Here is a 24383-nt window from a genome sequence, read left to right as displayed (position 1 = left end):
TGCTAACAGCTCATTCCATTCCATTCCATTCCATTCCATTCCATTCCACAACTTACTCATTCCATTACTGGAAGGCTGTATCTCCCACTCCCCTTCACCCGTTTTCCCCACTCCCTACCCCCCTTCCCTCTGGCAGCCATCGGTTTGCTCTGTGTACTTATGGGTCTGTTTCTGCTACTTGCTTGTTTGTTTGTTTTGGTATATAGTTTCACATATAAGTGAAATCACAGGGTTTTTGTCTTTCTCAGTCTGACATATTTCGCTTAGCATAATACCCTCTAGGTCCATCCTTGTTGTTGCAAATGGCAAGATTTCATTTCTTTTTCACGGCTCAGTAATATTCCCGTGTGCTTATATACCACATCTTATTCATTCATCTATCAATGGACACTTGATTGCTTCCGTATCTTGGCCATTGTAAATAATGCTGCCAGGAACATGGGGGTGCCTGTACCTTTTCAAATTAGCGTTTTCGTTTTCTCTGGGTAAACATCCTGCCCTGGGATTACTCAATCGAATGGTATTTCTTTTTTTTTTCTTTTTCTCTTTTAAAACCTATATTCTATTTTTTAAATATAATTTATTGTCCAATTGGTTTCCATACAACACCCAGTGCTCATCCCAACAGGTGCACTCCTCAATGCCCATCACCCACTTTCCCCTCTCCCCCACCCCCCAATTTCTTTTTTTTAATGTTTATTTATTTTCAAGAAAGCAGGAGAGAGAGTGCAAGTGGGGGAGGAGCAGAGAGAGAGAGAGAGAGGGGGGATCTGAAGCGGGCTCCTTGCTGAGAGCAGAGAGCCCAACGCAGGGCTCAAACTCACGAACTGAACTGTGAGAACGTGATCTGAGCCGAAACCAAGAGTCAGACCCTTAACCGACTGCGCCCCCCAGGCGCCCCAGTATTTCTATTTTTAAGTTTTTGAGGAACATCCATGTTGTATGCCTTTCGAAAAGTGATAATTCCCTTTTTTTCCCCCCTGATAGTGAAAAACAATAAGTGCTCGGTGTAAATCGGGGAAATATCAAATCCAGAAAACAGTCATGAAGTGGGCTAAAAGCACTCAAATCCCCATATTCTCTCAAACATCTAACAGTGCATTTTCACACACGCGTGCAATCACATGCACATGCGTTACTGGGGTGTTCCTCTGCACAGTTCAGGGTGTGATCGGTGTGGCCCAGTTGGTCCCACATGATGCTAACAGCAGGAAGAGAGACGGGCCCCGGAGCTGCTCTCTCTGAGGCTCTCGCCACCTTCCTCGCATGTATCCAGGGGACCCCTGGTCGTTACAGGTGTCTCGGGAGGGGGCAGCGTGCAGTCCCATGCAGTGCTACAGCAGGTACATAGCCTGGGGTAGAAAGACACGAACATCCAGCAGAAGCTGGTCTCAGTGAGTCAGATCCCAAATTGTGGATCAAGTCCACACCTTCCAAAGCGGCCAGAGAGGTAGAAGCTCATATTCTCCCCAGCCCTTGAAAGAGCCCCAAGGGCCCCTCAGTGCAAGCCTGTCCCACGTCCTGGGGGCCGGGGGGGTCACGGAGGTCTGGGAGGACCGTGCTACACCGCCATTACCCCAGGTGATCCACACAAGAAGTGGGTTATTTCCTTCTCGCGATGAAGCTGGGAAGCTTATCCTCCTTCCTTTCCCAGAGACACGCCTGCCAGTCACTTCCCAGTGACCTTCTGTCCTGGCCTGTCTATGCAGTAGCCTCAGGGACAGACAAAACACAAACTCAGCCCCCAGCAGGGCACTGGGCTACATCCGCACTCTCCACCCCAACGGATACATCATCTAGTTGATCGTGGTAAAATACGCGTTCCATAAAATCGACCATTTTCACCATTTGTAAGTGCATAAGTACGTTCGCAGTGTTGTGCAACTATCACCACGATCCACTTCCAGAACTTTTTTCATCATCCCGAGCAGGGACTCTAGACCCATTAAACATTGACTCCGCATTCTCCTCCCCCGCCCCGCCCAGTTCCTGGCAACCCCCATTCTACTTTCTGTCTCCATGAATTTGTCTAGTCTAGGAATCTCACAGAAGTGGAGTCACACAGCATGTGTCCTTTGTGTCTGACTTACTTCACTTAGGATAATGTGTTCGAGGTTCGCCCATGTTGCCGGTGGAAGAGAATTTTGCTTTTTTTCACGGCTGAATGATATTGCGGGGTGCGTGTAAGCCACATTTTGTTTATCCATTCATCCACTGAGGGACCCTTGGGTTGTTTTCGCATTTTGACTATTGTGACTAACCCTGCTGTGAACATCAGTGTACAAGTATCTAAGTATCTAGGGTGTATTATATTATTATTATTATTATTATTATTGCCATCCAAATGGGTGTCATAATACACTGGCGACAGCTGTGTGTGAAATGATGTTTTTCAGAAATCGGCTTGATTACAATTCTAACCATTTCTTCACCATGACTTCCTCCTCAGGATCAAAGTCAGGCAATGAACCAAAAGTCTTATCCCTACCAAAGAAAACATAGGAAGCTTGATTTTTAACTCAGGGGTGATGGCCCTTTTCAGTCCATAATTATCTCCCAACCCATCACCTCTCATCGAGTCAGATCAGTACGAAGTCAGAGCTGGGGGTTAGGGGAAGGTTGGGGGAAGTGTGAGATAAAATTCATAGGATCCCTGGGCTGGAAGGGACTTGCTAAATTGCCACCCAGCCTCTGTTTGCATTCCTCTAGTGACAGAGAACTCATCACTTTACCAAGAGAGCTCATTTGCCCATTTCATCCTTGGGTAGTCTCCACCAACTTAAAAAGTCCTTCTTATGTAGATCTAAACCCTATCTTCCTGAAGGTTCCAATTATACCACCTGACTCTCTTCCTTGATCACCAGAAGCTATAAGACATCTTCCAGGTGCCATGAGTCTCCTGTTCTCTAAGCCGTTCACCCTCCTGGTTGGGATTCCCCTTACCCCTAATTGCACACACGCTCTGGGCACACAGAACTCACCCAGCCCACTCTCATACCCCCCCCTTAACAAGAAGCCCCCATCACCTCCCAGGACACTTTACTCACACACACTAAGCCGGGGCCTTATTGACCTGTTTCCTCTGGGAGTGCAAGGATTCTCAAGGCTGTTTTTGCCACCGTCTGGGGGAAAAAAAAGCCACTTCCCAGAGTGTTTAATACACATAAAGCACCCATAACTCCCAAGAGAGGGTATGGGAGGAAATAAAAACGGGCTTCAAAATGCATGAGACAGATTTATAGAGACTGAGTCACACATGGCTGCCATTTAGTGAGCCTTTTAAGATATTTTGGTGCTGGGACACCTCCTGTCCTAGGATCTGTCTCCAGGTCGCTCAAGTCCTTGTCCTGACCTCCGGTGATGGTCTTTCTGATGACAGGGGTAGCCAACTCACTGCTCAGCCGGGCACAGAATTCTCGGCAATGGAACTGGTGGATCTCTCTACAACATACACTGATAGTTTTTCTCTGTTTTTCTTTTCTGCTTTGATGAAAAGTCCTTGATGGTTACACAGGAGTAACAGAAGCATAAGGTATGTTTCACAATCTCCAAAGTGGATTTCCCATCACTTTGATAGCTCTATCAGCTGGTTTTCTTTTTACCCAGCGATCTGTTGTGGTGCTCTGGAGGGAGAAACTGGGAGACAGAGCAGGGCGGGGAGGGAGGGTTGCAAGCCTTCCCCGACCATGATCTTCCCTATCCAGGGATGGGCTTATGAATGGAACCCATGCTCTTGGTCCAGGACGGAAGGGAATGACCTAAATGGGACGGCGCGTCTGCCATGCCTCGGGTCTGGCATCATAACCCTTAATACGATCTCCCATTTGCGGAGCACTTACTCATACGCTGGCAATTCATCAAGTACTGTTTCTTGCCCCATTCCACAGAGGAGGAAAGTGAAGTTCATAGATGCTAAATTACTTCCCCCAGCTCCCTCCCACAGCCCCCTTGGGAAACAGCAGAGGTGGTGCTGGGCGTAGTCTGAGTCTGATTCCAGAGTCTCTGCCTGACCCGTCCCCCAAGACTGCAGGTGCCACGCGGCCCTCATGGCAGCACTGCAAGGCAGGCTTTATTATCCCATTTCACAGAGGAGCAAGGGGAATAGTAGAGTAGTGCAGCGGCCAGGCAAAGCCTCCCCCAGAGGTAACTTTTAAGCTGAGACCAGCTGCTGGGGAAGGAGCCAGCTGCGGGAAATTCTGGGGAGAGGGCACTTCTGGCAGAGAGCTGTAAGTGCAAAGGCCCTGAGGCATGAAAAATGTTAAGGACTCTATAGGAAGCCTAATGAGAAAGAAGGAGCATACTGGCGAGAGAAGGGCATTCGTGACCACTAGGACAGTGGGGAGAGAGCATCCCAGCAGGGAAACCCTGGATTCAAGCTCTACACCATCACCGCCTCCTGTGTGACAGGACAGGCCCTTCCCCTCTGGGGCCCGGGACCTCCTTTGCACAACCATGGGGTTGGCCTATCAGGGCCCCGGCTTTCTGGAGAGGGAATTTACTTCCTCCTGGTCCCCTGTCCCCTGCCATTCCTACCAGACCCTGGACCTCAGGAACCAGGACTGGTGTCTTCCCCACCGGGGGTTCCCAGAAACATCTCAGAACTCCCTCTCCAGTCCTGGGGCACTGGAGTGGGGAAAGAGGAAGGAAATTCTCACACACAGCAAGCTCCCAGGGAGTTTGCTCGTGTTCCCAGGCTGACAACTGGCAAGTCTCAGAACTCCGTCCCCCTTCCTCCTCCTCCTCCTCCTCCTCCTCCTCTCCCTGCCTCCCTCTCTCCCGCGCCCCCCCCCTTCTCTGGCTTAATGACTTCCACATGGGCTCTGGCAGCTGGAGCCAAGCCTCCCAGCATTGTCTGAAATCTCCAAATTTAGAAGAAATATGAAAATTGTCAACCACTCCTTCCTTAGGGGGTAAAAGCAACATTCGGCACCGGGGGCAGGTCAAGGCGAGGCGGTCACGTGGCAGGCGCCCGGGCCAATGGGGGGCCCCGGGAGGACTCAGCACCCGCCTCACCCCAACACCAGGCTCGCCTCTTCAGCTCATATAAGGTAAAAGGCAGAGGGCCCCTCTGTGGCCAAGGAGCAGCGGGCAAGGGGCTAAGGGGAGGGGGGCCCAGTGCCAGCCGTTTAAAAATGCCCCGTGGCGGTAAGGGGTGCCAGAGGCCCGGTCAAGTTAGTTGAGAAGCAGTGACGCCCCCAACCGTCCCCTAAATGGGCTGCCCCCCGTGTCTGGGCCACAAGGAGCCACACCTGGACCAGACCCCAGGAGAGGTAAGAACCAGTGGCAGACATGGCGTCTGCGAATCGGGGGGCATCTGTGGCATCCGCCACAGGGGCATGCTGTAGCCAGGGGTCTGGTCCTTGCTCTCTCGCTAACCTGCTCTGCGCTTCCACCTTTCCGGGCCTCAGTTTCCCCATCCGTCCAGGGGCCGGACTGGACGATCTCTAAGTGCCCACCCTGCCCTGACCGGATGGGCGGGGTCTGTGGTCCAGTTGGCCCGGAGGGCTCTGTGGCCGTGGTTAAGTGGGGGGTGGGAGCGGAGGGAGCGGTCGGCGTTCGCGTCCTGCCGGCCCTGGGCCCATCTCCCCGGCTTCTCTGGAGACACTGCTTGTTCCTTGCTCTGGGAGGTTTGATTTCACAGCTCCAAAAGCCTGGGGCTCCTGGCAAGGAAAGCTGTTTTCAAATAATGGTTTCAAGAAGCAAAGCCGAGGCGAAGCTATGTCAGCGCAGGCTCCAGCAGACCGGCAGAGGGGCGGGGAAGGCCAGGGTGCCGGCTGGGGGCTGGAGACGTGGGCTCCAGCCCCAGCTCTGCCTCTCACTGCCTGGCCCTGTGGCCCTGGGCGGGCACCCTACCCTCTCTGGGCTGCAGTTTCCCATCCGTACCACGAAACCGTGGGACAACAAGGTCTCCGTGCAGGATGTGGCTTCTGGAGCCCTACTGCAGCCTAAAGGGCAGCCAGTGCCGGAAGTCCCCCGCCCCCCACCCGAGTCCCTGAGCTGAGAGTCCACGCAGATGCCTGAAGCCCATGGGAGCGTTCAGAGGTTGAGCCTCAAGTGGTGGAAAGGAGCCCAAGGGTCTCCGACTGTAGGTTTGGCCAGGGGAGGGCCAGCCCACAGCCCCGAGGCCTCAGGATGAGCCTGGCCCTGTTGCAGCCTCTGGTGGGGAAGGGGCTGATCTCTGGACCAGGGGGTGCAGGGCCTCGGGGTGCCATGAGGACCGAACACACAGCAGAGGGTTTCAGGAGGGGTAATGCGGTGTGGTGGGGGCCTCGGAGGAAGGCAGCAGACACGCGAGGCAGGGCTGTGCAGGGGCAGAGGCCTGGGATCGGCACCGGAAGGTGTGCAGGCAGTATCGCTCTTCTGAATATGCTCTGACCACATCTGGGGCCCAGAGTGGACACAACCCTCCAACGCCAGCCCGCCCACCACCTTCGCTTGCCCCACTCTGGTCACATAAGACCTGAGGCCATAATGGTCCCAAAGGAGACTCTGGAATCCAACTGCCTGGGTCCAATCCTGGCTCTTTTACTTCCCAGACACGTGACCTTGGGCGAGTCACTTGCTATCCCCAAGCCTCAGCTTCCTCCTCTATAAAATGAGTATGGTTCTGACGTCACTTGGTTGTCATGAAGAGAGAGGGACACAGGCACCCAAGAGCAGGGTAAATGGGGCTGGTGTCATGTTACCACCGGACCCTACTCCTCTCGAGGGGCAAGATGACCTTAGCTCTGTTTAGAGAAAAGTGGGAATGAAACTCAGATAGGGAGCACTCAGAGTTGCTGAAGAGAGAAGGTACAGCAGGCATGAGTTCAAAGGCCAGAGGTTAAGCCGTCGGTGGGGCCCCAGGAATCTGCATTTCAAGCTCCTGGGGGGAGTTCCCACACATGTAGAGTTTTGTGGGGTTTTTTAATTTTTTTTTTTTAATTTATTTGTTTTTGAGACAGAGAGAGAGCATGAACGGAGGAGGGTCATAGAGAGAGGGAGACACAGAATTCGAAACAGGCTCCAGGCTCTGAGCTGTCAGCACAGAGCCCGATACGGGGCTTGAACTCACGGACCGCGAGATCATGACCTGAGCTGAAGTCGGACACTTACCGACTGAGCCACCCAGGCGCCCCTGTAGAGTTTTAAGAATGCTGTGAGGCCAAGCAGCCGAGACCCTCACAAACACAGCTGAGGGAACTGAATCCAATAAGAGAGCACTGCTCTAGGTCATGCAGAGAGCCGATGACAGGGCTAGAACAGAAGCAGCCGGCCTCCCGAATCCCGGACTCCATGGTGGCGGTGCAGATACGAGAATTATATTGCGATTGCCATGGTCCAGCCATTACCTAAGGTCTTTACATGAAACAATTCACTAAATCATCACAACAATCCTGTGAGGTAGGCGCGATTATGATCCCCATTGGACAGATGAAGAAACTGAGTCATGGAGGCTAAGTGACTTGCCTAAGGTCACCTAGCTCGCGAATTGTTAAGGCTGGACATGTATTGTGCCAGCTGCCCCAGCTGCTCTCTCCCCCCGGGGTCTCCCACCCCCTGCCCCTCGGCCACTCCACCCCAGAACTTCCTGCTGACCCTCCAATGTGGGGGTGACCTCGTGAATATACATGGAGGATTTCCTGGGAGGCCAGGTACCAGGCTGAATCACTTGTATCATTTAATCTTCCCAGGGTTACCCAGAGGCAGGAATCAGCATCATTTCATTATCCCTAATTTATAGAGTAGGAAACCACTGGAGCTCACCCAAGGTCACACAACTAAGAAAGTGGCAGAGGGGATTTGAACCTAGTCCGCAGCTCCAAAATACACGCTCTTGGCTTGCCCACCACAACACCTCGAAGCAGGGAGGAGGGATCCCATTTCAGAGAGGAGATTGGCTAAGACGGTGATCTCGCCAGAACTTGAAGCCAAGTGTTCTAGTTAGTTTCAAAGCCACCGTTTTTTCCTCAGCCCCACGGCTGCCCCAGGATAGAAAGGACTTTGTCCCGACTCGCTAAGAGCCACACTGCAGCTCTCTGGGCAAAATCAGCCCTTTCCCAGAGTGGCCAGTTGTGGGAAAGAGCCGACACACATCGCTCTGGGGAATAGAAAGTTCCAGGCCCAGTGTCACCGCGAACCCTCGGGGCTGTATCTGATTCCCCATGCGAGCCCTGAGGAGCTAGGGAGATGGTCTCCGAGGTCCTCACCGCTGGGCTATGCCTGGGTCCTGCCTCAACCACTGTCTTCCAAGTGAATAGTCCCCAGGGCACAGGGCCGTGGGGTCGTGCAAAAACCTGTGATGAAGGCTTTTTCTGATGGTTGCTATTATGACTACTTTTGTCCACGTCTCCTGGTGCTTGTGAGCCGGAGTTTCTCTGGAATTTATACCTTGAGAGAGAGATTGCTGGGGTCTGGCCTACATGCCTGGTCAACTTTACAGGAGAGCACTGGCTCGTCCTCCAAAGTGGCTGAATCAAGTTGCACTCCTACCAGTTGCATACAAGCATCCCCCGCCTTCACAACACTTAAAACGGTCGGATTTCTTTTTCTTTTCTTTTTTTTGGGGGGAGGGGGGAGGGAAGAGGGAGAGCGTGAGCAGGGGAGGGGCAGCGCGAAGCCCGACACAGGGCTCGATCTCACAATCACGGGATCATGACCTGAGCTGAAATCAAGAGGGGAGGCTTGACTGACTGAGCCACCAGGCGCCCCCTAGAGTTTACTTTAAAAAAAAAAAAGGATGAAAAAGAAACAAAACTCTGCTCGCCGCTGTCCACATGGGTGTCTAGAAGGCCGCCTTCCATGCGCCAAGCCGCAGAGCACCCCGGAGGCCCTGGGGCAGGATGAGCACTGCTCACGCGGCCTTCCCCCGGCCCAGCGGTGTGAGGCGGCTACGCTCCAACCAGAGGCCGCCTGCCCGATCATCTGCAGGAATTTGGGGGAAAGAGCCCACGGGGGCTGCCATCTCCGGACGGCCTGTCTAGACAGGCCCCGCGGGACTTCACCACACATACGAGGGCCACAGAGGCGGCCCCCTCCCCGCTTGCAAAAGCGACTTATTGGCAGCCATGTTTCTCCACCAGAAACCTTTTCTCCAATTCAAAACCCGCCTTAGCGCACGGCATGAATCACCTATTCCCACGGCCCATGGAGACCAACTCATCCGGGCCCCTTTCGTCCAGATGAGGAAACCGAGGCCAACTCCTGAGCGAAGGGGCTTTCAGAGGTGGGGTGATACTCTTTGCCCAGGTGAAGAGGGGACTGGGATTGGGCGGGGGGGTCAGACGGCTGCCAGAACAGGGCTAAAATACAAGAGGCTGGTGGGGGGCGCCTGGGTGGCACGGTCAGTTAAGCCTCCAACTTCGGCTCAGGTCGTGATCTCACGGTTCATGAGTTCGAGCCCCGCGTCGGGCTCTGTGCTGACAGCTCAGAGCCTGGAGCCTGTTTTGGATTCTGTGTCTCCCTCTCTCTCTCTGCCCCTCCCCCGCTCACACTCTGTCTCTCTCTCTCTCTCTCTTTCAAAATAAACATTAAAAAAAAGAAAGATGCAAGAGGCTGGCGGTTAAAGGTGCCGAATGGCAGTCAGGCTGCCTGGGTTTGAATTCCAGATCTTTCTCATAGCATCTGTGTGACAGGGGGCGTGATAAGAATTCCTGTCTCCTCAGGTTACTGAGTTGCCTGGATTAAACGGGCTCAAACGCATGAGGCCCTCAGATCAGTGACCGGGCGCAGAGCAAGTGGTCAGTAGCAAATAACTGCTAAAATGTGCTAGCAGCCGTCCGGCTCATCCACACAGGGTCTGCTCCAGGACCCCCAGGGCATGCCTGAAACCGCAGGGGGCGCTGAGCCCTGTACATATTGTGTTTCTCCTATGCACACCTACCAGTCACAAAGTTTACCTTGGAAGTTAGCCACAGTGAGACGCTAACAATAACTAATAACACAGACCAATTACAACAACGTATCGTAATAAAACTTCTGTGAGGGTGGCGTCTCTCTCAAAATATCTTATCGTACTGCACTCACTCTCTTTGTGATGATGTGAGAGGGGAAAGTGCCTACCTGATGACACAGGCGCTGTGACACAGCCTTAGGCTGACCTTCTGAGGCGACTTCGGAAGGCGGGTCACCTGCTTCTGCACGGACCGCCATTGAGCGCGGGTAACTGGAACCGTTGTACTCAAGGCAGCTTCTTTGGGAGGGAAGGAGGCGCCGTAGTGGGCTCCAACTCTTCCTTCCCTCGGGGGGGGGGATAAACTGCCCTTGTTCTTGCAAAAACACCAACTGCCGCCTGCCGAGTCTTCCCAGGCGCCTGGCCCTTGGCCCCTCTCTGGGGTCCCAGAGGCTCAGAGAGAGGTAGTCATTTGCCTGAAGTCACACAGCTCGTAAGAGGCCAAGCTGGAGCTCAGACCCAGGTCTGGCTGGCTCCAGGACCCCGTGCCCATAGCTCCAGCGCCGCCCAATGAGTCAGTGAGCGAGAGTTGGCCTGCCCGATAGGACCGACTAGGCATTTGGAAAGGGGACCGTTTGAAGCCTGGTGCCTCCTTCTAGATTAAGTATTGTTATGGTGAGGGGATAGATGGAGCTCCCCCTACCCCACCCCCATCCTCCCCCCCCTCCATCCACACACTTGCTCAAGGGCAAAAATGCAAACCTTGGCCAAACCATCCTTCTGGCCAATGAGCACCCCGTAGTGTGGACTGAGTACCCTTGGGGGGGCCCATCAGTCCTGGGTGCCCCTCACCCAGCACCACCCAGCAGAGATTTGAGGAGGGGGCAGTGAGCCAGACCAAGGCTGAAAGAAGCAGCCTCACCTCAGCCTTCCCTGAGCACCCGTATGGGCCGCAAGCCTAGGTCCCTTCCTGAATGGCCCTCCTCTGCCCCAAGCCATGCATCCAGGGAGAAGGAGAAGCCCCGAACTGGGAAACACACTGGCCCCAGTGACCTTAACAGGGACACTGCTCAGCTGCCACTAGCTTCCACCCCGTACCATCTTCCTCCTCCTCCTCCTCCTCCTCCTCCTCCTCCTCCTCCTCCTCCCTCTCCTCCTCCTCCTCTTCTTCCTCCTCCTCTTCTTCATTCGGCAAACAAGGATGGGGCTGAAGTGTCCAGAGGGAGGCTGCCGCCTCAGGATGGCATCTGTAACAGCCAGGGCACCACCCCTGGCTGGTCTTCCAGGCTCAGAGGCCACTGGCCTGTCTCCCCGGAGCCTGCCAGACCTCAGGCATGTGACCTGACAACCCCATTGAATCCAGGGGTGTCGGCTGAGATAAACTGGGGCAAGATGGCGATAAAAGGAAAGAATCAGGCTAGGACTCGGACCCCAGCTCTGCAGCTAACACACTGGGTTAAGTTCCGCTGTCCCTCCAGGCCCTTTAGGCTGTGATGCTCCATGATTTGGGCTGGAAGGGAGATTGCTTGGGTCATCCCATGGGTGATGGTGGCTGCCTGGACTGTCAGGGAGGGAGAACCTGGAGTAGGGGTGGTCGGAGCGGCATGGCATGCTCTGGATAGACAGCGAAGAGAAGGGAAGGCTTTCCAGGTCGAGAGTTCTGTGTGCAAAGGTATGGAGGCGGGACTAGGAGGGCATTTTCAGAACAGCAAACAAGCGCATTTGACCGGAACGGAGGGTAGGTCTAAAGCCGGGTGAGATCTGAGGCTGGCGAAGTGGGGAAGGTTGGATGGTGAAGCGGCCTTAATAGCCTACAACCAAAATGCCATTAAGTGGTAGATGTCCTTCTTGGTATCTGTCTCGGGAGGGAGTCCCTTTCTTTATTTAGCCTGCTTGTATCCTTTCCCCAACACCGTCAGGCCAAGAGCCCCAGCGCAGGGGAGAGCCCTGGGAATTTGGCATTAGTGACTCTGAGATATCAAATAATGGGATAGGAGACCTGGGGTGGGATTAGGAAGGGTAGGGAGCCCGAGAGCTGTAGTCGCCATGTTTAAACCTCCAAAGAGCTTTCTAGGGAACAGACACTTGTTCCTTGTAACCTTAAAGGACAGGACGTGCAGTCCCAGAGGGGCAGCTGTCAGTAGGAATATTAGGAAGGACTCTCCAAGAGTCTGTCCAAAGAGAGATGAGGTGATTGAGCTCCCCGTCCCCAGAGGTATGCAAGCTTAACACGGACACTGTGGAGAGAAATCAAGTTAGAAGAGTTTGAGCCTCGTGGCCTTTCCCACCACCAGCCTGGAACTTCACATCACAGCCCCGGCTGCCTTGGGACTGAACTCCCCTGCTGCCTGGATGTCAGATTCCCAGCTGGGCATGACATCAGTTCTGCCCTGACTTCACAAGGGCCCTCTGGGGACCCTCCTCCCCTCCACTTCCTTTCACCCCACTGCTGCTTTTCGTCCTTCCCAGGGAACCCACCAGGCCTGACCAGGGAGACCTGGAGCCTGCTTGTAAGACTGGGTCTCCAGGGAGCATTCAGCCGATGGCCTTCCACCCCAGCAAGAATGAGGCAGAGGGGGCCCGGGTCCCTGGGAGCTCTGTTCACACGCCCCCGAGAGTCTACATGGAAATTCCAGGAGGGTCACAGGGAAGCTTCCAATTTAGAACAAGACGCTTTATTTTTGTCCCTATTTCTTTCCTGTCCCTCTTTTCCCTTAGCAGTGGGTGGGGGTGTCACAGGAGGCTGTAAGAGGAAAGCAAGCCTCTTTGGGCTGAGTCACAGAAAGGCTGGGTGTGCAGAGATGGGCCGTGGGCAGATAGGAAGGGGAACCACATAGGGCAGCCGTGTGGGAAAGAGTAGAGAGAGGCCAGGGCAGAGCCACGGGGACAGCCAGGCCTCGGCAGTGACACCAGAGCTCCGTGAGTTCTGGGTTCAGCCTGGGGTCAGAGAATCAGCCCGGGTTCAGGATTGGGGTTCCCAGGAACCTTGGGCACCGGGTCCCCACCTCAATGGATTATAAAGCTACAGAGTAGTACTGAATCCCTCTCGCTCACCCTGGCGATCCTAGCAGATGCTTAGTCATCATTCCTGGTGTTGAATTTTAAACTCATAGTGTCATTATCCTGTTAGAGCGAAAAGGGACCTAACAAGAGCGTGTTATAGATGTGGAACCTTGAGGCCAACAGCGGGGTGGGGTGGGGGAGGGACTTGCCCAAGATCACACTGCCAGGGTGGCCGCCTAGCCTGGTGCATCCTTCTTTGCCTCTTCCCTGCCTGTATCCAGAGATGGAAGCTACGATATGGTCCTCAAAGCCAAGGGAAGGGGACAGAAGAGAGGCAGGTGCCCCCCCAGGACATAACTATCCCCAAGAAGTAGTCAAAAGATGACGGTGTATCTTGAGTTCTAACTGCTCTGCTCAGGAACGCTCTTTTCCTGCCCAGAGATAGTCCCTCACGTTGTCAGCTGCTGCAGACGGGAGGCCTCCTGCAGAGGAAAGAGCCCAAGGCTGGGAGGGGAAGCCCTGGGTTCTATTCTTGGCTCTGCCTCAACCCTCCATATGACCTTGAGCATGACCATGAGTGTGAGGTCTTTTCTGGCCTCAGTGTGTTCAGAGCGGGGCTGGACCCAACCAGCTTAAACGGTCAGAGATTCCACCCATGATCTGCCTCAGTCTCCCCTCCTCTCTCCCTGTCTCGATCCATCTAAGCTTTTGCCTGAGCACAGGAAGTCAGCCAGGACGAAAACAGCAACCTGTAGATTCCCCTCTACTGGGAGCTGCATCCTCTCTGCCCAAGCTCTGCTGTCCAGCCTCGGACTTCCCAGAGAGGCAAGAAGCTGGAACGGCCCTGAAGATCACCCCAGTGGGGGAATCAGAGACCAGAGAGGTTCAGCATATTGCTCAAGGTTACACAGCAAACCATGTGCAAATGGGAAGTGGGCCCTTGGGTCCCCCGATGCCCAGACCAGTGCCCTCTCCACTAACCACGCTGCCCTTTAGGGTAATGGGCACGTTAGCCATCCACGCGTGAGCCTGGGATCTATTTACCTTGACACCTCAAACGTCCACACAGTCTCTTTCCCTCTCTGGGATGCAGTTTCTTCTAAAAACAGGGAGATGGCATGGACCAGATGTTTCTCTAAGGTCTTGCACTCCATCACTGGGGCTCCACCAGGACCCCAGGGCTTTCCAGTGTGGCCACCCCAGCCCTCTCTTCACAGACGATGGAGCTACCCTCCTCCCCTCCCCCCAACCGGCCAGGACATCCCACCAAGTCACAGCCCTCACCCAGACTGTCCCACCCTGGACCCCAGGGCTGGGCCTCATCCAGAACTACAGGCTCCTGGCCCAGCTCCCCCTCTGGGGATCTGAATTTTTCTTACCATAAAAGGGCAAGCGTGCCTCTCTCCCCGTCCCTGCTGCCAGCCCCGCTGGGGGAAAGGCTGAGCTATTTTTAGAAAACTCAAGGGTTTGCTCCTGGACTTGAGATGGAGCTTGTCAGAGCCTGCAGCCCGGGGAGCCCCTTCCCCATCTCCCTCGCCCGCCTTCTCTCCCTCTGCCCCTCTTCTCACCCCTCACCCCCTCTTCACTCACTTTCTTCCTCGCCCTGCCTCTCTCCCTCTTGCCCTTCGGTCAATGACTCCTCCCTCTTCCTCCCCGTCTCCTCTCTCTTCTCCCCCATCTCATACACAGCTCCCCTCCCCCCCCATCCCCTCCTTCAGATCCGGCTTTTGGAAGATGGAGAAAGTAACACATCTTCACCCCCATCCCCTTCTTAAACACTATTTACAACATAAATTCCAAACATCCGCCATCTGGTTCTAGGAAGGGCCAAAAGATATTTAGAAAAGGAAGTCATGATTATTCCATCTTCAAAGCCAAAGGAACTTAAAGGCCCCCTCTCTCCGGCCTCCCTCCCAGGGCCTCTTTGTTAAGATCTAACAGATTAGGATCCCTCCGTGAGTAGAAAGAGCCAGTCCCAGCTGGGCCTCGGACTGCATCACTTTGAGCGGGTTGCCTCTCCTCTCCGTACCTCGGTTTTCCTCATCCGAGCAATGGGCGCGAGATGAGGTTGCCTCCAGCACTAACGTTCTGAGACTTTGAGTCCTGCTGCAGAAAACCCACCCGGCCCAGGTCCCTGTGGCCTGCTCTGGGCTGAGCATAGGGTGGGCTAGCAGGGGAAGCGAGTGAGAGCCAGCGGGGGAGTTCCAGCCTCAACCTTCGGTGCCCCTTCTCTCTCGCTCCGTGGAGATCCATGCAGACCGTCCACCTTCCAATTCCAGCACACTGACACTAACACCAAGGGGATGGGCTGGGGTCAAGCCATCCCCCCAGTGGGATACCATGGAGTCCGGTCCCCTCCCCACCACATCACAGTGAGGCCCAGAGAGGGGAAGGCTCTTTCCGCAATCACACCGCAGGTGACCTGGATTCTAACCAGCTGCTCTTCCCATCCAGGACGCTCCAGAAGAAACCAGCATTTGTAGTATCCAGAGAGCGTCGCTCAGAGCCAGCAAACCGGGACCCTGGAGGCCCCACTTCTTTGCAAAGTGGACAGGGCAGAAGGGAGAACTAATCCCTTTGCTGCGGTTGGTTGGTTTTAAACAGACAGCACGCTAGGGAAGAAGTACGAGAGGCATAACGAAAATGGAAAGTCTCCCTGCTTCTGGAGATGTGCACCTTTGCCGGGGTCCGCACACCTCCGTTTACTCTGCAGATGCTTCTTTGCCCACAGCCCCGTGTCCACCTCAGTGAACACAGGCCTGACGAAACGCCGTGAGACACTCACCCAGGCTGTCGCTCTATAAAAATGGTGCCGGGGGATAGTGGGGTCTCACGGGGCAGCCGTGAAAACGCGTGTTGGGCTGGCCGAAGCCCATCCTGAGCCTGACGCTCACCGGCCGTGTGACCTTGAGGGAGCGCTATGACCTCTGCGAGCCTCAGTTTCTCCATCTGGAAAATGGGAGTGAAAACGGTACGCAACTCCTCTACGTGGTTGTGAGAAAGCCAGTGCAAAGCACTTAGCGAGTGTGGGGCGCATCGAAAGCTCTTGTTAGGATCACAGCAGGTCCCGGCGTAAGTGGGTGGTGGCTACTGTAACTGTCACTGTGTGTCCCTGCCTTTGTTCTCACTGGAAGGTCACGGTGAATGAGAAGCACGGGGGTCCTCTAGCCCCCAGCCTCCCGGGGCCTGAGCACCAGGCTTGGTATTAGGGGCCAGGCAGGTGGAACCCCCTTCCTCTCCCTCTCTTCCTCCATCACTCTCAGTTCAGCCTCAAACTGCATTCCCAGGGCTTGCTCAAAAGTCCCCAGCAGCAGCCTTCCCTGGGGAGGAAGTAGGGAGCGTGTGAGGCTAGTGAACTCAGCTGGGGTGTCAAGGGGGTGGGAGGGCGCCCTGGGAAACAGAGGCCCGGAGAAGCCGCATCACCGAGGGGACATGGAAAGGGGCCCCACGTGGTGGCTCCCACCCCAGCATCCACATCTTCTCTGGATGCCTCTCTGGACCTTTGCCCCCATCCTTCCTGCTTCCCTCCCTCCCAAGCCTATGCCTCACTGTGGGTCCAGCCCTGGGCTCATAATGGAAATGCAGCCATGTATGTGGGCTCCCTACATGCCAGCAACTGCGCCTGCACTTGACACGGACCTCAGCTGACCTTCACAAACAAGCCTGAGGTCGGGGACCAAGTTCAGAGAGGTGAAGCCACCAGCTCTTGGTCACACAGCTAGAAAGAGCTAGGGGGAGGTTCGGTGCAGACCTGCCTGGCTGCAGGGCCTGGGTTCTCTGTTCTTTGCAAATGTCTGGTGGAAATCCCAGGACCCTGGAGTCCAAGGAGGGCACAGGCTGCAATCCGTGTACATGCGTGAGGGAGCAAGGAAGGGGAGCTGAGGGCAAGGAAGCCCCTCCAGGGGGACCCGGCTGTGGGCACGGTTTCCTGTGCTTGCGAGGAGCTTCGAGCTCAGCCCTCTCCCACTGTGGTGCCATCTGGCTCCCAGATGTGGCCCATTCCCAGGCCCTCGTGTTTCTTGGAAGTGAGCAAAGCCAGCAGAGGGCACAGCGGCTTTTGCAATGACCGTAACGATGTGAGCTTTGTTTCGGGGTCATCCAGCAGGCCGCTGCTCAGGCTGGATGGAGCGTGAGCCGCCCTGGGTTCAAGCTTCCTTCTGATTCTTGCCAGTGGATGACGCTGGGCACACTGCAGAGCCACTGAGAACCTCGGTTACGCGGGGAAGTTACTCCTACCCCTGGCGGAGGTGGTACCTTCAGTTATGGAAGGAAGCACTTTGCAGGGTGAAAGCCTTGTGCGGCTCGAAGCGGTCACGGGCGGCCCCAGGGCTGTCCCCTCGGCCTTGGCCACTGTGGTAACCCAAAGTTTGGACCTACCCCTAAATGGCTCCTTTCTGACGTCTGAGGCCGGAGGTGGAGCCATTGGTCAGAGGGGCCTCTGGGAAACTTTCTTCCAGACCCCTTGTTTCGCGTTGGGGCCTTAGTGTGCTGGGAAGGGACCGTGGCCCCTGCTGCTCTTGGAGCTTAGAGCCACTCAGAACACTCCCTTGGAAAGCCGGGCAGGTAAAGTGGGGACAGTGGCTGCCTAGGGACTGAGGAGCAGGCTCTTTGGAGCTTGGAAGATCCTAACAGCCTCAGCCTCAGACTTCTGGGGACCCAGCAGGAGGCCAGGCCCATATTCAGTCCCTCAGAGCCCGGAAGCCCAGTCAGGACCCACGGACGGCAGGGCTCTGGCCACAGGGCTCCCCAGCATCCTTCTGAAAGGCTGTATCTTTGTTTCTTTCAGGCAAGGGCACTGGCCGGTGGGAGCCACTCTTGCAACGCTGACATTGGACGAGCAAGCACCCCAGAGAGGGCCTCCTGAGGACCAGAGAGGAGGGCAGGCGGCAGAGGCCCTGAAAACAGAGCTGTGAGTGCCTCCCCCACGCCTTCCACAGCCCCAGCCCTGCCACTGGGGGCTCCCGCAACAGCCCTGCGCGCCCCCAGGATACCTCCCCATCCCGACCCTCAGAATGACCAGGAAACCAGGCCTTGCACTGGGAAGAGTTGAAGGAAGGCCCTGCTGACAGAGGGGGTGCGGGCCATCAAAGCTGCTACATGTGGGCTGTAGGAGAAAAGAAGTGAAGTCAGAGAAGGGAAAACCAAGCCGGAGCTAGAAATCCACCCCACCCTACGCTCCCTACAAGCTAGCAACGAAAGCCTCTGCGCTACGGCGAACGACAGCCTTGGGGGAGGACAGCAGAATTCCCTGGGAAGGAGTACACAGGGTCAGGCTCTAGAAGCAGACAGACCTGGGCGTGGTGAGCCTGGTGATAACCAGCTCACAGGGCCTCGAAAGGGTCTGTGAGGTCAGGCGTGTGCCCGCTGCTGGGCACACGGTGAAGCCCAAGAAACCCGTCATAGCTTTCGTCCCTTCTACCACATTCTTCAACACTCGCCAGCTTTCGTTCCCCGCGGGTGGAGCAGGCAGGGGTGAGGTACCAGCTCCCTAAGGCAGGTAGAGACACGGAGGCAGAGAGAGGCCGAGGCGCTCACTCTCAGAGCGGGGTTCTGGCACCGGGTCTCAGGAGGGTTGGAAAAAGTGGACAAAGACCTGATGGCGGGAGAGGGGGAGGCAGGGCTCTGGCAGGGAGCTGACGCTCCAGGACAGGTGACGAGGCCCAGGCCTGGCTTATATAACGCAGCACACCTGTTCACCTCTGCACACGCCGCACGCTCGTTTGTGCGAGCAAACGTGGGCCCCCGCACAGCACACACCCCCGGGCCCTCACTCGCTAGCCAATGAGCGTCAGAGCCCTGGCCTGAACAAATTGGATTAGGAGGGCTGCAGACACCTCTCCCCCCTCCTCCCCTCCCCCCCCCCTGCACTGTCCAGCTCCGACACTGAGCAGACCTGCGGGGCGGCCAGCTGCTGTCCCTCGGCCACGCTGACAGTCTGTCCTCCGTCCTGGAGACCTGCCCCTGGGCCCCCAGGAAGAGGGCCGGGGGTCTGAGAGGATGCCGGGATGACGGATGGGCTGGCCCAAGAGCACACAGGATGTCGGTGCTTGTGCAAGGCTCGTCTCTGAGCTGTTCCCAGCAGCCCATCCCCTCCTCCCCTCCCACCTCCCTTCCCAAAGCCTCTCCTGTGATCACTGCCGCCAGGGCCCAGAGCCCCGGCTCCCAGCAGACCCATCCTCGTCAGTCCCACAGCTGGGCAGGCGAGAACTGGTCAGCCTGGGAGAAGATGGCCTGGGGACAAGACACAAGAGAGAGAGAAAAAGGAGCTTATGAACAGAGACAATGCCGATCATAAAGGTGACATCTCAGTGCGTTCTCATGCATCGTTTTGTTCCATCATCAGAGTGGGCCTGGGAGTTGAGAGATTGTGCCCATGGCACAGATGTGACTACTGACGTCTGCTATTCAGGGATTCCACAGCTCCCCTTTCGTGAGCCCTGAGTCTGCTCCAGCCCCGAATGGGGTGCTGGGAACACCGGCATGAACGCCTTGGTGCGCCCATCGCTAAACAGGTCAGGCTCCTTTGGGCTTGGCCGCTGGGCACTGGGGGCCCCCCGGTCTTCTGAGGGAGCGGCACCAGTAGATAGATGCCTTTTCCATATGGCACAGGTGAGCGGCTGAATATTACAGCGAGAGCAGCCTTAGCAAGCAGCCCATTCCAAACACAGACCCTGAAGGCTGACAGCCCCAAGTTCAAACCCTGCCTTTCTAGCTGGAGAGCTGTAGTCCAGCTGGCCTCGCCAAGCCTGTTTTCCCTTCTGCGAAATGGAGGTACAGAAGCTCCCCTTCGTGGGACTCACCGTTGAGGATTAGTACTTTTCACACCCTCATTTGACACAGGGAGACACAGAGGTGGGAGAGGGAAAAGGCCTGGCCAAGGTCACAGTGCGAGTTGGGGATTAAGTCGGGACCAGATAGAAACTCTCTTCCTCCACCCCTCATCCCAGTATAAATCCTCCCCACGGTGGGGGTGGGGGGTGGGGAGGGGGCTGGCTGGCTCAGTCCGTTAGGTTAAGCTTCTGACTTTGGCTCAGGTCACGATGTCACAGTTCGTGAGTTCGAGCCCTGCCTCAGGCCTTGTGCTGACTGCTCAGAGCCTGGAGCCTGCTTCAGATTCTGTGTCTCCCCCTCTCTCTGCCCCTCCCCCGCTCACGCTCTCTCTCAAAAATGAATAAACATTTAAAAAAAATCCTCCCCACGGGCTCCACCCCAAGTAGCCTAGAGGCCGTGACAGGCGGCTCAGCAATAGAGGCAACTATGGAGACATATCCTGGGACCCACCCCGTACCTTCAGCCCTGCCGCAGCCTCGGCAGCACCAGAGGCCCAGGTGCCCGGCAGTGGCCCCCAGCCCTCAGTGGTGGTGGAGGGTGGGGGAGTGCAGTGACAGTGACGGCTCTGGCCCAGAGCAGCCTGCCCATATAAGGGAAGGAGCTGGGGAGGCCTCCTCACTTGGGCCTGGCGAGAAAACCCAGACAGCCACTGTTTATTTTCTCCTTCCCAGCCTCCCCGGAGCTTCCCAAGAAGACAGAGGCTCCCCCGGGCTGGGCTTGGCGACATTTCCTGAAGACAGTAGGGAGCAGTGAGGGGAAACTGGCCCGTTTCTGGGAGCAACGCCGCAGACTGCCAACAGCCGGCACCAGGTAAGAATCCGCCCGCTGTGAGTCTAAGGCCACCTGCTCAAGTGTCTCCTTGGACACAGGGGAAAGGGAGCCACAGAGAGGGGAAGCACGTGGGATAAGTGACCACACCGGTAGAACTCAGGTCTCCCAAGTGGCCCGCTGTCTCCTGACTGGGGACCGAGAGTAAGAAGGAGCCTCTGGTGGGGTAAGTGGAATAGGAGGGCTGTCGACCTCCTTCTCATCTGAAGGAGACCAGGGGTCAGGGCCAGCACTGTCTGCCTGCTGGACAAGTAAGAGAGACTCAAGGGAAGAGTTCTTGGGCAAGAGGACACGCTTCCTGCATCTCTGCCCCTCCTCCCAGCCCACCACCTCCTCCTCCAGGAAGTCCTCCCAGCTTTCCCCCTGGGGCGGGAACCTCTTTGTCCTCTAAGACCTTGGCAGTCCTTTCTTAGGCTCTCCCTGGCGCCACTTGGATCTGTGCCCTATTCACCTTGCCAGGGACATTCTTCTTCCATTTCAGCCTGACTGCACTCCTCCAGGGCAAGGACATCAGTCCCACCTCCCCTCGGCACATAGAAGTCACCCTAGGCTTGCTGGATGGTGAGGTGAAATGGTGAGACCCTGTCTCAAACCCAAAGGATTGGTAAATTGGCCAGGGGAGGAGACATTCGGCATAGAGGTTAAGACGAGGGAGCCGGGGTTGGCTGTTCTGAGTTAGGAACCCAGCTCAGCTCCTAACTCCGTGGCCTTGGAAAATTCCCTTCTCACAGAGCCTTGGGGATACGAGGGGATTAGCACAATTAAAACAGTCAACAAATGACTGCTCTTATTACAGTCGGCGTCACTGTGATTTTCCTAGCTACAAGGAACAGAAGTACGCAGCCTATAGCCAGAGGAGAAGCAAACAGCTTCCCCCAAAGGCTGCTCATGGAGCCCTGTCCCTGCATCACTTTCTCCCAAGGGAACGTGGGCCTGCCTCCCATCTACTTCCTGTTTCCATACCCAGGAGGGGGGCTCTCTCGGCCACGATATTCGGAGCCTAATGGGATGTGCGGAAACAGCCCGCGACTCCCCTGGTTCGAGCCAGGCTGTGCCCACAGAACCATCTCCTCCCCGTCCCGGTCCCCCGCGTGGAGGTCACAACATACCCCTGCCGGCCTCACCAGCTGTCCTGAAGGTCCAGCGTCACGGGGCGCAGTTCCCCGAGCTGCAGTCACGCAGACGCCCCCTTTCGTATTTTTGCCACATCTGCAAACCGTCACAATAGTTTTACATTTAACACGAGTCACTGGCAGTAGGTACGTACAAATCGCTACCGTTCATGAGAAACTCTAACACTGCTCGTGACGAGGAGACCAAGGTGAGAAAAAGCAGAGCGAGCCCCAGGCGGTGTGATTACCGTCCCCCTGGTACCGTGGCTTGCAAGGGCCTGGGCCTGAGGCCTGAGACCCGAGGGGAAGACGCAGGGACGCCAAAGGTGGGCAGCTGAAGGCTTCAGAAAGAGTTGTGCAGCAAGGGACGCGGGAGGCTGGCTTTATCAGCTTGGTTCCCGGGGCCCTGGAAAGTTCACTCTGTCGGGACAGCCCCCGGCCCCCAGCTTCTTACTGAAAGCTTCAAGCTGTCAGGCCCGGCACGTTCTCTCGCAGGGCTGGTGGGAGAGTGGTGTGGACAGGCTGTGAGCTGCCCAGGACCCCGAAGGTGGGTTGTTGGAATCATTCCCCAGCTAAATGCAGTTTGGGAAGAGTTCCTACAGGAGAATTCCATATTAGAGAAAGGCATTTCTTTGGCTGGGAATACCTCAGGATGGGGCTGTCCCTCTCAGGAGGCCGTGGGGACTGAGCTGCTCCAAGTGGCAGACCAGAGACAGAGACTCTTGATTCGGGCCAAATTTCAGATTTCTGATAGAGGCACAGGAGATACTTTTTTTTTTCTTTTTTTTAAGGAAGTGTGTGGTTTTTTGCTCTCTGCTAAGGAGAGGATACCCACCGCCTCCCCTCTTAAGCCTTCAGATATCTCTGAAAGTATACGTCATGCACCACATGTCGCCACATATCAAGGCCACCACAGTAGACATCCAGCAACGCAGGAAGGTCCTCTGGGGGTTCCCCGAGAACTTGGCGGGGCAGGAGGGACCGAGGGAGCTCTGCCTGCTCACTCGGAGGTTCCCACCCAAGCCCGCTCTCAATAGAAAAACAATTTGTCTCCATGGCCATTCATTCATCCACCAAATGGCATTCCCTGGGGCCCAGTATCACGTACAAAGACCGCAGCAAGGCCCAAGGACACCCCTAAACCCACAAATGTGGGTGCTCTCCCCAGGGAACTGGATACTAACCCAGTCAGACCCAGATGCCATTTGCAGCCTGACCCCAGAAAGAAACAGATTGAGGAAAACAATTCAGCCATTCAACCAATGCTTAATGAGCGTCTACACGGGGGAACCTACCTTCAGTGGTGAGCCCAGCCAGCCGGGTCCCTTCCCTCACAGGTGGTCCACACAGCCCACAAGTGGAGGAGGTCGGAAAAGAGAATCGCACACCACGTGTGACACAGGATTAGAAAGTGGACACAGCATGTGTGAGGACGTTGACCAGGGCGTCCTGATGTTTGAGGCGGTGGAGGAGGGCTTCCCAGAAAAAGCAGCCTTTTGAGTAGGCACGGAGCACTGGGAGAGGAGTCAGCAGGGGGCGTGAGGGGGAGCACCCCCTAAGAGTCCAGAGGTGGTGGGCACTGGAGAAGAGGAAGAGGTCCTTGTGATCTTCAGTGAGGGTTTGGGAATTTAGCCGGAAGGAGGGTGAGCGCTTTCAGGCTCGTAAGCAAGCGTGGAGGCGATAGGAGCGTTCCGGAAGGATGTCTGAGAAGGATGGCTGGGGAGTCGGGAGGAGCCGGAGCAGGAAGTCCACACAAGTACCCTGAAGGTGCCGTCTGGCTGGAATGAGCAGCGGGTAAAGGTGGGGATGGGGCCACCGTATCGGGTGAGTTCGGGCTGCTCTGCAAAGACAGAAGCGGCCTGCCCAGAGCAGGGCTGGTGGGAGATGCGAGGGGCTAACGGAGAAGGGGTTTCTCTTGGGGGTGAGGACGTGGTCTAAAATTAATTGCGACAGTGGTGGCACAACTTTGTGAACATATTAAAAACCATTTCGTCGTACGTTTAAATTGGGGGGGGGGGGGCGTGTGGATTACATCTCAACAAAGCTGGTTTAAAAAAAAAAAAAAAGAAAAAGAGGGGCACCTGGGTGGCTCAGTCGGTTGAGGGTCCGACTTCGGCTCAGGTCATGATCTCGCGGTCCGTGAGTTCGAGCCCCGCGTCGGGCTCCGTGCCGACGGCTCGGGGCCTGGAGCCTGCTTCGGATGCTCTCTCTCTCTCTCTCTCGCTCTCGCTCTCGCTCTCGCTCTTGCTCTCTCTCGCTCTCTGCCCCTCCCCCACTCGTGCTCTGTCTCTCAAAAGTAAATAAATGTTAAAAAAATTTTTTTAAAAGAAAAGGGAGGGCGAGGGTGGATCGCTCTCGCAGAGGGCTCGGACGGGACGGGGGCGGGAGGCTCAGTGGGGGCACTTATGGCAGCGTCTGGCAGGGGGAGCCGCGGGCCCCCTCACGCCCCCTCTCCCGCCTAGGGTGGAGTGGCCGCCACGCGCCCCCGGCACCCAGCAGCGGCGCCCTGTCCCCCAGCCTGAGGTGCAGTGCTGCATCTCTGGTCAGTTGGGAGTCTGAGATGAAGCACTGTAGCTCGGGAAGGGAGAAGTTGTTCTGCAGCTGTCAGCCCGGAAGCTGTAAGTGGCCGCTGTGCTCGGGGCCACCAGGAAGGCTGGGGGTGTTTCCAGTCTCCATGCTGGCAGCTGCTTGTGCTGAGGAAGTTCCTGGACCCCAGGCCTGCCCGGGCCACTACCTGC

The 24383-nt window shown here is 56.1% G+C and overlaps 1 long non-coding RNA gene across 1 annotated transcript; it reads left to right on the top strand.

Moving 5' to 3' along the window:
- Window positions 1–5084: 5084 nt before the first annotated feature.
- LOC115523540 lies at window positions 5085–23696 on the top strand. The gene is made up of 3 exons (XR_003971775.2): window positions 5085–5270; window positions 17661–17783; window positions 20377–23696. It is a non-coding gene; the product is annotated as an uncharacterized LOC115523540 (long non-coding RNA).
- The last annotated feature ends 687 nt before the right edge of the window (window positions 23697–24383 follow it).

The sequence above is a fragment of the Lynx canadensis genome, chromosome A1 (genome assembly GCF_007474595.2).
Source record: "Lynx canadensis isolate LIC74 chromosome A1, mLynCan4.pri.v2, whole genome shotgun sequence".
Taxonomy (NCBI): Eukaryota; Metazoa; Chordata; class Mammalia; order Carnivora; family Felidae; genus Lynx; species Lynx canadensis.
The sequence above is the reverse complement of the archived record's forward strand: the minus strand, read 5'-3'. Positions and strand labels throughout refer to the sequence as shown.